This window comes from Mauremys mutica, chromosome 8 (genome assembly GCF_020497125.1).
Source record: "Mauremys mutica isolate MM-2020 ecotype Southern chromosome 8, ASM2049712v1, whole genome shotgun sequence".
NCBI classification, from domain to species: Eukaryota; Metazoa; Chordata; order Testudines; family Geoemydidae; genus Mauremys; species Mauremys mutica.
Window position 1 is genome coordinate 59,461,159 of NC_059079.1, and position 10,233 is coordinate 59,471,391.

Here is a 10,233-nt window from a genome sequence, read left to right on the forward strand (position 1 = left end):
TGCCCCCCCGGGACTCCCAAATCCTATCGAAACACCCCTGCTCTCTGCCCCCTGTCCATCCCCCTGGGATGCCCGTCTCCTATCCAATCCCCCCTGCTCCCCACCCCGATCACCCCCGGGACCCCTGCCCCCATCCAATCTCCCCTGCTTCCCATCCCTTGACCACCCCCTGCCCCCCTGCTTCCCATCCCTTGACCACCCTCCCTGCTCTCCCCACCCCACGTTACCTGTGGGGTGGCGGAAAGGGGGCTCAGTCCTTTCCCTGTGCGTTTCCCTTGCTCATTTGGCTGCTCTCCCTGGCAGTGGGGCAGGGCTTGCTACCTGTCTGGGCTTGGCTGCTGGGGACAGGGTCCAAGCATGCTGGGGGTGCAGGAGGGCCCTGACTAGTTCTGCCCCTGTCCTTAGCAGCAGGGCCCAGGCCCCTTGCCCACCCCCCCGCTCCTTGCCCCCCCCAAACTCCCCCTGCTCCCTTCAGGGCCACCCAGAAAATTCAGGAGGCCTGGGGCAAAGCGGGGGAGTGGACATAAAAAAAGGCGCCACCCACTACGGCACTTGTACTCAGTGGGTGGCGCTCCGAGTCTGCAATGGCAGCAGGTCCTTCACTCGCTCCGAGTCTTTGGCGGCGGTGGCAGCGGGGGGTCCTTCACTTGCTCCGCATCTTTGGCAGCACTGAAGGACCTGCTGCCGAAGTGCCGCCGAAGACCCGGAGCGAGCGAACGGCCCGCCGCCGAAGTGCCGCCGAAGACCCGGAGCGAGCGAACGGCCCGCCGCCGAAGTGCCGCCGAAGACCCGGAGCGAGCGAACGGCCCGCCGCCAAAGTGCCGCCGAAGACCCGGAGCGAGCGAACGGCCCGCCGCCAAAGTGCCGCCGAAGACCCGGAGCGAGCGAACGGCCCGCCGCCAAAGTGCCGCCGAAGACCCAGACCGCCACCAGGTGAGTAGCCAGGGAAGGGATTCTTGGCCAGGGCTCAAGGGGCCCCTGTGGGGCCCAGGGCCTGGGGCAAATTGCCCCAGTTGCCCCCCCCAGGTGGCCCTGGCTCCCCGCCCCCTGACTGCGCCGCCCTGGAGCACCAGGTCTTGCGGCGCTATGGCCGTGCCGCCCGGCCGGAGCGGCAGCCACGCTGCCCAGGTGCTGGGGAAACTGTGACTGCGAGGGAGGCAGGGAAGGGAGGGGAGCAGAAGGAGAGGGGCCAGGGGCTAGCCTCCACCCCACTCACCGTGCTGCCGGGGAGTTGGGCTGGCTCCTCCGCAAGCTTGTCCTGACCCCGCTGCCAGGCAGGAGCTCGGGGGCCAAGGGAAGGGTCTTGCGGGCAGTGGTTTGTCCCCCTCTGGTCTAGGTTTACTGGTCCAGCCTCAGCAGGAGGACCTGGACTTGATGACTTCTCAAGGTCCCTTCCAGCCCTAACCTTTGATGATTTTATGATATAAAACCCTAAAATTGTAACCTTCCTCCCAGCTTCTATAAGCAGCGGCTCAAATGGAAGTCAAAGACCCTAGGGTACTATTTGAACAGAGCAGAAGATAACCCCAGTGTCCTGGTGGCCAACACCTCCCCACCCTTCTGTAAGCCCAGCCTCAGTATCATGAGCTATTGCCCTGAACATAATAGCTGCTTTGTTTACCTCTATAGTCACTTCACTCCCAGTAATGAGTTATCATTCATCACTGTTTTATACAGTGCTCTCCCCTGAAGCACGGAAGGTGTTGCATAAAAGCACCATCTCGGCTGTTCCATGGATCAAGGAATGATGATCTCCTAGAGACGTAAAACGGCTGTACAAGGAGGAAGTGATTAAGGGGGAAATGCTGAGTTGGGGAATAATTACTGAGGAAGGTGAAGGATGTGTAGTAACTGGGTAATTGATGGGGGAGGGTATATAATAAGCTGTTCCTGCTACATGTTTGCTACAGTCTAGGATCCTGGATGTGGGGGATTTTTTTTAATATCTGCTTTCCTCTCTTCTGTTTGCCACCTGCTTTTTTGGAGGGTACTTGAGGTGCATGTTTTTATTAGTGGCTCAGGCCCCGAGAGTAATAACGATTAATTTTTTAAAATAAGTCCTCACATTAGCTTTAATTTCTTGTGGCAGGGCTTGACCTTTGAAATCGGTAAATTTTGTTAACTTAAGACTCCTCTGGCCTTGTGAGTTTTGAAATGGCAATCCAGGGAGCTGGGGATGAGGTAGGCGCAGCAATCCGGTCTGGGTTTTCATCTCCCAGGGAATGCACTGAAAGTCCATTCCAGAGAGGTATGAAAAATGCAGGGCAGGATTTCCTACTACCAAGTGCCTGCCCTGGTTTCTGTCCCAGTTAAGTGCTGGCACCCAGACCATGGTAGAGTAAGTGGCACTGCCCAATCTTACATAAGAACATAAGAATGACCCTACTGGGTCAGACCAAAGGACCATCTAGCGCAGTATCCTGTCTTCTGGCAGTGGCCAGTGCCAGGTGCCCCAGAGGGAATGAACAGAACAGGTAATCATCAAGTGATCCATCCCCTGTCGCTCATTCCCAGCTCCAGGCAAACAGAGGCTAGGGACACCATTCTTGCCCATCCTGGCTAATAGCCATTGATGGACCTATCCTCCATGAATTTATCTAGTTCTTTTTTGAACCCTGTTATGGTATTGGCCTTCACAACATCCTCTGGAAAGGAGTTCCACAGGTTGACTGTGCGTTGTGTGAAGAAATACTTCCTTTTTTTTATTTTAAACCTGCTGCCTATTAATTTCATGTGGTGCAGATGCTTCTTCCATTGAAGTCAGTAGCAAAGCTCCCATTGACTGCAATGGAGAAGGACCTACCCTTTGCTTTCCATACCCTGGAGGGAGGAACAGGAGTGCCCTGAGCTGTTACCACGGGTGTCCAATCCTTGCTGTACTGGATGGGGATAGTGCTCTGAAATGAGCTTGCTTTCCGGTCATGCTTTTCTGCATATTGCAATTCAGAATAGAGGAGTCTGTTAGCTGCATTAGGCACATCTACATGGGGCTCCCAATGGGGTTTAAAGCTCGTGCACTTGGAAGTCAGTTGTGGCCAGATTATAACACAGTTTGGCTGGCTCCTGTGCACAGAAGCATATGCTAACTGGTCTGAACAAAACATGGTGTTGCCTGAGTGTCTATGACTGTGAAAAATGTCTGCCTATTGCTAACCCCAGTGCTACTCCAGCAGAGGTGGGAGTGTTAGTGTAGATTGGGCCCCAGGAGTGCATGTGCGCACAATCTCTTGCCCTTATAAAGTAAGTAGCAGTGGTGAAGGTTACATATTATGGAGAACACCACGCTGGTGTAGACGAGAGAGCTTTTTATTTCAAGGCAGTATAAAAAGCAGCTACAGCCTGCTGAGGCATTCAGGGAACCGCTGAGGACAAGAAAAACAGAGCACAATACAGTGTGACCTCGTAAAGAAAGGGCTGTTAAATTTACTGCAGCACTGAGAGATTGGAGCTGGGACCCAAGCCAGCAGTTTGGAAATGCGAGGGCAATGTGTGCATACGTGTGTGAGTGTACACACTGCGTGGATCTGTCTCTTTTTTCACACGTTGGTGTAGCTAGTCCTGGTTAACAAAGTTTCATGGAATGATCTGTGTCTCTTGGCTGGGGTGGGGGGAAAGCTTTGTTATTTTCTTTTTAGAGCATCCTTGCAGCCTTGCCTTTGACAGAACAGTTCCCCTTGGGGCTGCTATTGTTCCAGCTGAGGAAGGAGTAGCACCGCTGGATCTTTCTTCTGAAATTCCCTTTGGAGACCCATCCGCCAAGGCCTCATTCAGGCATGGGGAGACGCCTGCCAAACTTTGCTCTGTGGGGAAACCTGAGGCTCCAGAAAGGGGCCCAACATCTCACTGTTCGTTCTAGCCACTCCCCAGGGGCTGGAGGGGACTATTGCAATCAGCCCTGTGGGAGGGGTGGGGGAACATTGCTGCACTGCCCCAGGAATGCCGCTGTCAAAGAACTAGTCCTCAGAGATGCCAGCTCCCGGCAGTGGGGAATAGCAAGCCCAGTACCAGTAGCCATTTGTGTTACCTGGGACATTGCAGGGCAGAGCTGAGGCTCTCCTGCCCCCCCAATCTCTGCCCATCCACTCCCCAAGTTCAGGGGAGACTGTGCAGGGGAGTGCACTCCTCCTAGAGCCCTGGGCAACCACCTGGACCTAGGTATCCATTCACAGCAGTGCTCTTCGTTTGGGGTAGCCCCATTAACAGTATGGCTCGGGGGGCAATCTCTTGCCTTCCACCAGCACAATTACAGCTTAGGGCCTGATTGTGCCCCTTCGGATGCAGAATGGGCAGGGGGATGGCACAAGAAACCTGCCCCTCTGCAGTGGCTGGGCACAATTCCAGCCCTTGCACTCAGCGAACACGTGGGCTGTGCCCGGCTAGTGGCCTGCCAGCCTTGTCACTGCCCAGTAGAGTGGTCCCCCCCTCGACCCCCTGCCCACCCTGGAACACATGCTGCACCCTCTGAAAGGGTAGCACGGCAGCTCTGCTCCCGCTACGCTGCCCGGAGCTGAGAGGCACCATCCTGCCCTGATCTCCCCTGGGGCAGCTGTGTCTTCAAGGCACAAGTGAGCCCTGAATATCCTCAAGCCTCACCAGCTGGATCCAGGATCCTCTTGTACCACAGAATTAAGGGCCAGTGGGGACCTGGCTGGCGCCTGTCCCTGCTCCCAAGCGCTGAGAAAAGAGTCGCTGCTGGGCTGGATGGTGGCTGTGGTTAGAGCAGCATGGACGCTGGGGGACTCCACAGTAGCCAACACATTTACTCTGCTTTATGTGAGAGCAGAGTCTGGCCCACGGTCAGGTGTCTGTGTGTATTAGTCCTATAGCCGAGACCCCCTCCGAGTACAAAATGTACAGCGCATGGGGCGGGGGGTTGTCTTCAGAGGACCCCTGAGGTCCCGTCTGCCCTGTGGGGATATTAGAGATCCCCCAACACTCCCCATAGAGTCTGGGCTTGGCCCACTTCCTTGGCCAATCTGCGCAGTGTTGTGCAGTGAGATGTTCCCCTTAGCTGCCACCCTCCACCATGGAGGGATCTGTTTCTAGGCCCAGACCCTGCTAATGTGGACCCTGCAACCTTGCTTTCAGCGGGGCTCTGCTCATGTTTCATTAGCCACACGGGATGTGGCTGGGTTGTAGGAAAGGGCTCATTATGAAGCATGCAAGGAGGCCAGCCTTCATGCGGAGAGCTCCAGTCCACTCACCACGCTTCAGGGCGGCACAGGGCTCCGTGCTGGCAGAGCAGGTTGCAGGGGCAGAGCCATAGCCTGGGAAGCCCCTGGGGATGGTTCTGGGTGAAAGATGCTACCAGTGTGAAAACAGAATCATTGTTATTAACCCCCAGCTGATGTACAGAACCCTGCCTGGCTTTGAGTGTGGGTTTCATGCAGGAGCATTGATTGCCTCTCCTTGCAGACTGACCCTGAAGAGCACTGTTCTCTCTTGGATCCTCCCCTCTCTTCCCCTCCGGCTGCACCACACATCACAGATAACTGATGAGCACTGCTGCTGGGGATTCTCTCTTTATTTGGGTCAGCCGGCCAGACAGTCTGAGATCACTGTACTGGAAAATGCCTGGTGCTGAGAATCAATTCTAGGCTAGGGATTGATGGCCCTAAAAGTTTGTTAAAACCTTGGTATCCTCCTGGTTAATTTATTCTTCCTACCTAAGAGCACAGAGGCACAGACAGAAGGCCAAGCACCTGGGTCCCTGTGATCTATACAATGCTTAGGGATGCTTCCTTCACCCATCGATTTTACATCGTGGTAATCAGATTGACTTCCAAGGCATTACTCCTGATTTACTCCAGCGTCCATAAGAAGAGCGTCAGGACTTTGGCTCCAAATACACATCTGACTCCTTTAAAAATATGTCACACTAGTTGAGTTGCTCCAGTTGTGGCCATGCATGCTTCACTACTGGTTTATTATCATAATGAGTATTGTAATAGCAGCAAGAAGTCCCAACCAAGCTCAGAGCCCCTTGGTGGTGGGCACTGTACAGAAAGAAATAGGAGACAGTCCCTGCTCTGAAGAGCTTACTATCTAAATAGACAAGACAGACAAAGGACTTTTATCCCCATTTTACAGGTGGGAAACTGAGGCATAGCGCAATTATTAATTAACTCACTCAAGGTAACACGGAGTTTGCAGCAGAGGCAAGATATGAACGTACAGTTCCTGAGGCCTACGCCAATACTTCAACGACAGGGCAGGCTTTATCCCTTATGCCTTTTGGTGCTACTGTAATACAAGTAATAAAGAAGTAGCTATAGCAATTACAAGTGGCCAGATCTGGCTTTTACAATTCCTCTAAAAAGATGCCTGCAAAGCAGCTCAGGAAGAATTGATTGGTAGAGTTACCAGCTGTCATAAAAATCAGGGGTGCCTGCACCCCCCCCGCCTTCTAAACCTCTTTCCTCAATCCCCATTCTCCCCCCCTTGCAAGACACACAAAATTGGAAAGAGAGAGAGAGAGAGAGAGAGATTAAAGCTGTCACAGAGCATCGGGTAGTTTATGTGCAGTGAAGTATATATACAATTTTGCAGCTTGTGGGTAGGAGGAGAATTTTTTTGTGATAACTATATTTTATGGGTCTTTTATGGGATTTTTTTTAAATGGCTGTCACAATAAATTATTTGCCAGGGCAGCAGGAAATTGTTCCAACTGCATCGCTGATCATCTAAAGCCCAGGGTTTCCTGGGGTCTAAGCAACCCCCAAGTTCCCGTGCTCTTTTAAAACTCTGTCCAGTTGCTCTGTTGTGCCATCTTTCCGGCTGGGCTGGTGTAAAGATCTGTAGCTCCTCCATTGGCTTCAGTGGAGCTATGCTGATTTACCTCAGCTGAGGATCTGGCCCCAAAGCTTAACTTGAGTGTGGTGGTCTCTTTTCACTGCTTACTCTCCCCATTACAAACCTTTTTTCAGATCCTCTCTATATCTTCTTTCTTTCCAAAGGACTTCAAAACGGATGTTCCCTCTCTGGTATAAAAGCAGCACGGAGGAGATGGAAATCATCCGAAAGCAACGTGGTTTTAAGGTACAGGAGCATCTTCTCCCCTGCAGTGTAGGCTGTGGAGGGGCCATAGGGTGTGGTCACTGTGGCAGACTGACAATATCCTGACCAAACTTTATGGAATTAAGCTAAACCTTATTGAATTCGGATTAATACCTTGGGAATATATTGTATTAAAAATGCAGTTGTGTCTGTCTTACTGTGGCACTGAATGTACCTTCTCTAATAGACACGGAGATGCTAATGAACTTCCTCCATTATCAGTCTTTGAAGCCACCCACTAGAGAGATACGCATACACTAGTTCAAACTGGATTCTCCAGAGACCAACAGACAAAGAAAAGACTTGGATAAATAGTCTCAGTTTAAACTGACTCGCGGCCTCCTTCCTGAGCTAGCCATCAGACAGGACCTCTGGTCCACAGAGGGCACCAACCCTTGAGGAAGAACTCGGCCTACTCAGGCCCCAGAAGACTGAGTGCTCATTCTGAGCTGAAGCTGTGATGACCTTGTAACCACAAGGAAACCCTAGGGTGGAGAGTTGAAAGGCTGCTCCTGCCCGAGCCCATGTTAGAGTTGGGATGAACTCTGGTAAGTTTATTAGCATCCCCTTAGGTTCTTTTACTGTTTTTTAGCTGGATATTTATTGTTTTTATATAAAATATAAGCATATAAGCACACAAAACATACACAAGGAGGAAATTACATATAAAAAATTCCAGCGTTCAATATTTGCAAAACCTAAAAAAAAAAACTCCAAAAGCTGAACCAGTAAAGGTCATGAAGAGCATTCATTATTAAAGTGACTAAATAGATAAACAAGTGAGAACATAGTCTGCGAGTCCCAAGGACTAATATATACTAAGCTGCAAAGGCATGCAATAGTTTCATGTGTGACCAGACATCCCTGTAGTTTTCCCAAACGTTTCTATTAGACAGAGTCATTTTTTTCCATTAATGTGGTAGAAGAGAACTCACTCAGCCAGTCTGTATATGAGGGAGGAACTGCAGAATAACTCTTTTGGCCACTAGACTAGTTAATGCAATCCATTTCTTAATGTTAACTGGTAATGCCAACTCATCCAGCACCCCTGAAATACACACGCTTGGAGAAGCGACACTGAAAGTTTTTGAGAGAGCATTGAATCTAGTTTCCCAGAACACATGCATTTTCTGACAGGCACAGAGCATGGGTGAAAGGTTGGCATGTGGCTGTTTGCATCTCCAACACTCTGCACTCTGCCAATCTGGCTTTAAACAAACGCTGTGGAGTCCAGTCATGCCTGTTTAACATCTGGTTCTGGAAGAGTCACAAAAATCCAAAATGTGAAGTATTCGTATTAGGCCAGATGTCTTCCCAGGTTTCTGTTGTGGTAATAAGGGTAAGTTCTTTTCCCCATTTTCCTCTGAGACGGAGATTGAGAGTGTACTGCAAAGCATGAAGCCACGTGTAAGTAATTCCTACAAAGGGACTTTTATTTCCGTATTTCTTAATATGTTCTAGAGGGGAGAGAGTTAAAACAGACCAATTGTCCCCCCATTTACGTATGAATTCTTGAGCTGTGAGAAGGAACGGTGTGTGAGATAGTGTGTGATGGGGTGTGCTCCCCACACTCACCCAGAAGGGGTTAACGTAGGCCAGTTATCCTACTAAGCTGCAAACTGGGGATATTTAGGCTGAGCCTTGGTCTACATTATGAGTTTAGGTCGAATTTAGCGGTGTTAGATTGATTTAACCCTGCACCCGTCCACACGACGAAGCCATTTTTGTCGACTTAGAGGGCTCTTAAAATCGATTTCTGTACTCCTCCCCGATGAAGGGATTAGCGCTGAAATTGACATCGCCGGGTCGAATTTGGGGTATTGTGGATGCAATTCGACAATATTGGCCTCCAGGAACTATCCCAGACTGCTCCATTGTGACTGCTCTGGACAGCACTTTCAACTCAGATGCACTAGCCAGGTACACAGCAAAATCCCCGGGAACTTTTGAATTTCATTTCCTGTTTGGCCAGCATGGCGAGCTCATCAGCACAGGTGACCGTGCAGTCCCAGAATCAGAAAAGAGCTCCAGCACGGACCAAACGGGAGGTACTGGATCTGATCACTGTTCGGGGAAACGAATCCATGCTATCAGAACTCCGTTCCAAAAGACGAAATGCCAAAATATTTGAAAAAATCTCCAAGGGGATGATGGACAGAGGCTACAACAGGGACAACAGCAATACTGAGTGAAAATTAAGGAGCTCAGGCAAGCCTACCAAAGAGGCAAATGGCTGCTCCGGGTTAGAGCCCCAGACATGCCACTTCTATGATGAGGTGCATGCAATTCTAGGGGGCCCCTACCACTACCCCACCCCTGTCCGTGGACACCTGCAAGGGGAGAGTCTCACGCAACAGGGATGAGGATTTTGGGGACGAGGAAGATGAGGAGGTGGAGGAGGATGAGGATAGTACACAGCACGCAAGTGGAGAAGCCATTCTCCCCGATAGCCAGGAACAGTTTATCACTCTGGAGACGATACCCTTCCAACCCTCCCAAGGCAGGCTCACGGACCATGAAGCTGGAGAAGGCACCTCTGGTGAGTGTACCTCTGTAAATATAATGCATGGTTTAAAAGCAAGCACGTTTAATGATTAATTTGCCCTGAAGACTTGGGATGCATTTGTGGCCAGTACAGCCCCTCCTTTTAAATGGCCAACCCAATGGGTGCTTGGTATGGAAAAGGAGGGCGCTGCTGTTTGAAACCATTCCCACATGTTATGAAGGTTAAAGAAGCCAAAAGACTGTGGCTTACCATGGCTGCCTGCAAGCCAAATTCTGTTGCCCGGCCCTGTGTGTGTGATCTCTCACACCAAACCGGCAGGCCCTCAATATAAGAGGCAAAATGCGACCTTGTACTGAAAACACATGTGCTATGTAATGTTAACAGCTTGGTTCACTGTGAAAGAGTCTATCCATTGTTCTCTAAAATGTGTCTTTTTAAATACTACTCTCCCTTTTTCCCTCCCCCACAGCTGCAAATGTTTCAACGCTCCCCCTATCATCTCCATCCCAGAGGCTAGCGCAGATAAGAAGGTGAAAAAACCACACGTGCGATGAAATGTTCTCTGAGCTCATGCAGTCCTCCCGCACTGAAGGAGCTCAGCAGAATGCGTAGAGGCAAACAGTGTCAGAGTCCAGGAAAGTAGAAAATGAACGCGAGGACAGGAGGGACGA

The 10,233-nt window shown here is 50.8% G+C and overlaps 1 long non-coding RNA gene across 1 annotated transcript in view; it reads left to right on the plus strand.

Annotated features, from left to right (window-relative positions):
* Positions 1–7,477, plus strand: part of LOC123376250 — a 56,263-nt gene extending 48,786 nt beyond the window's left edge. Inside the window, exons 2-3 of the long non-coding RNA XR_006581731.1 lie at positions 6,957–7,038; positions 7,244–7,477. This is a non-coding gene — a long non-coding RNA (uncharacterized LOC123376250). The remainder of the gene's footprint in view (positions 1–6,956; positions 7,039–7,243) is intronic.
* Positions 7,478–10,233: the final 2,756 nt, after the last annotated feature.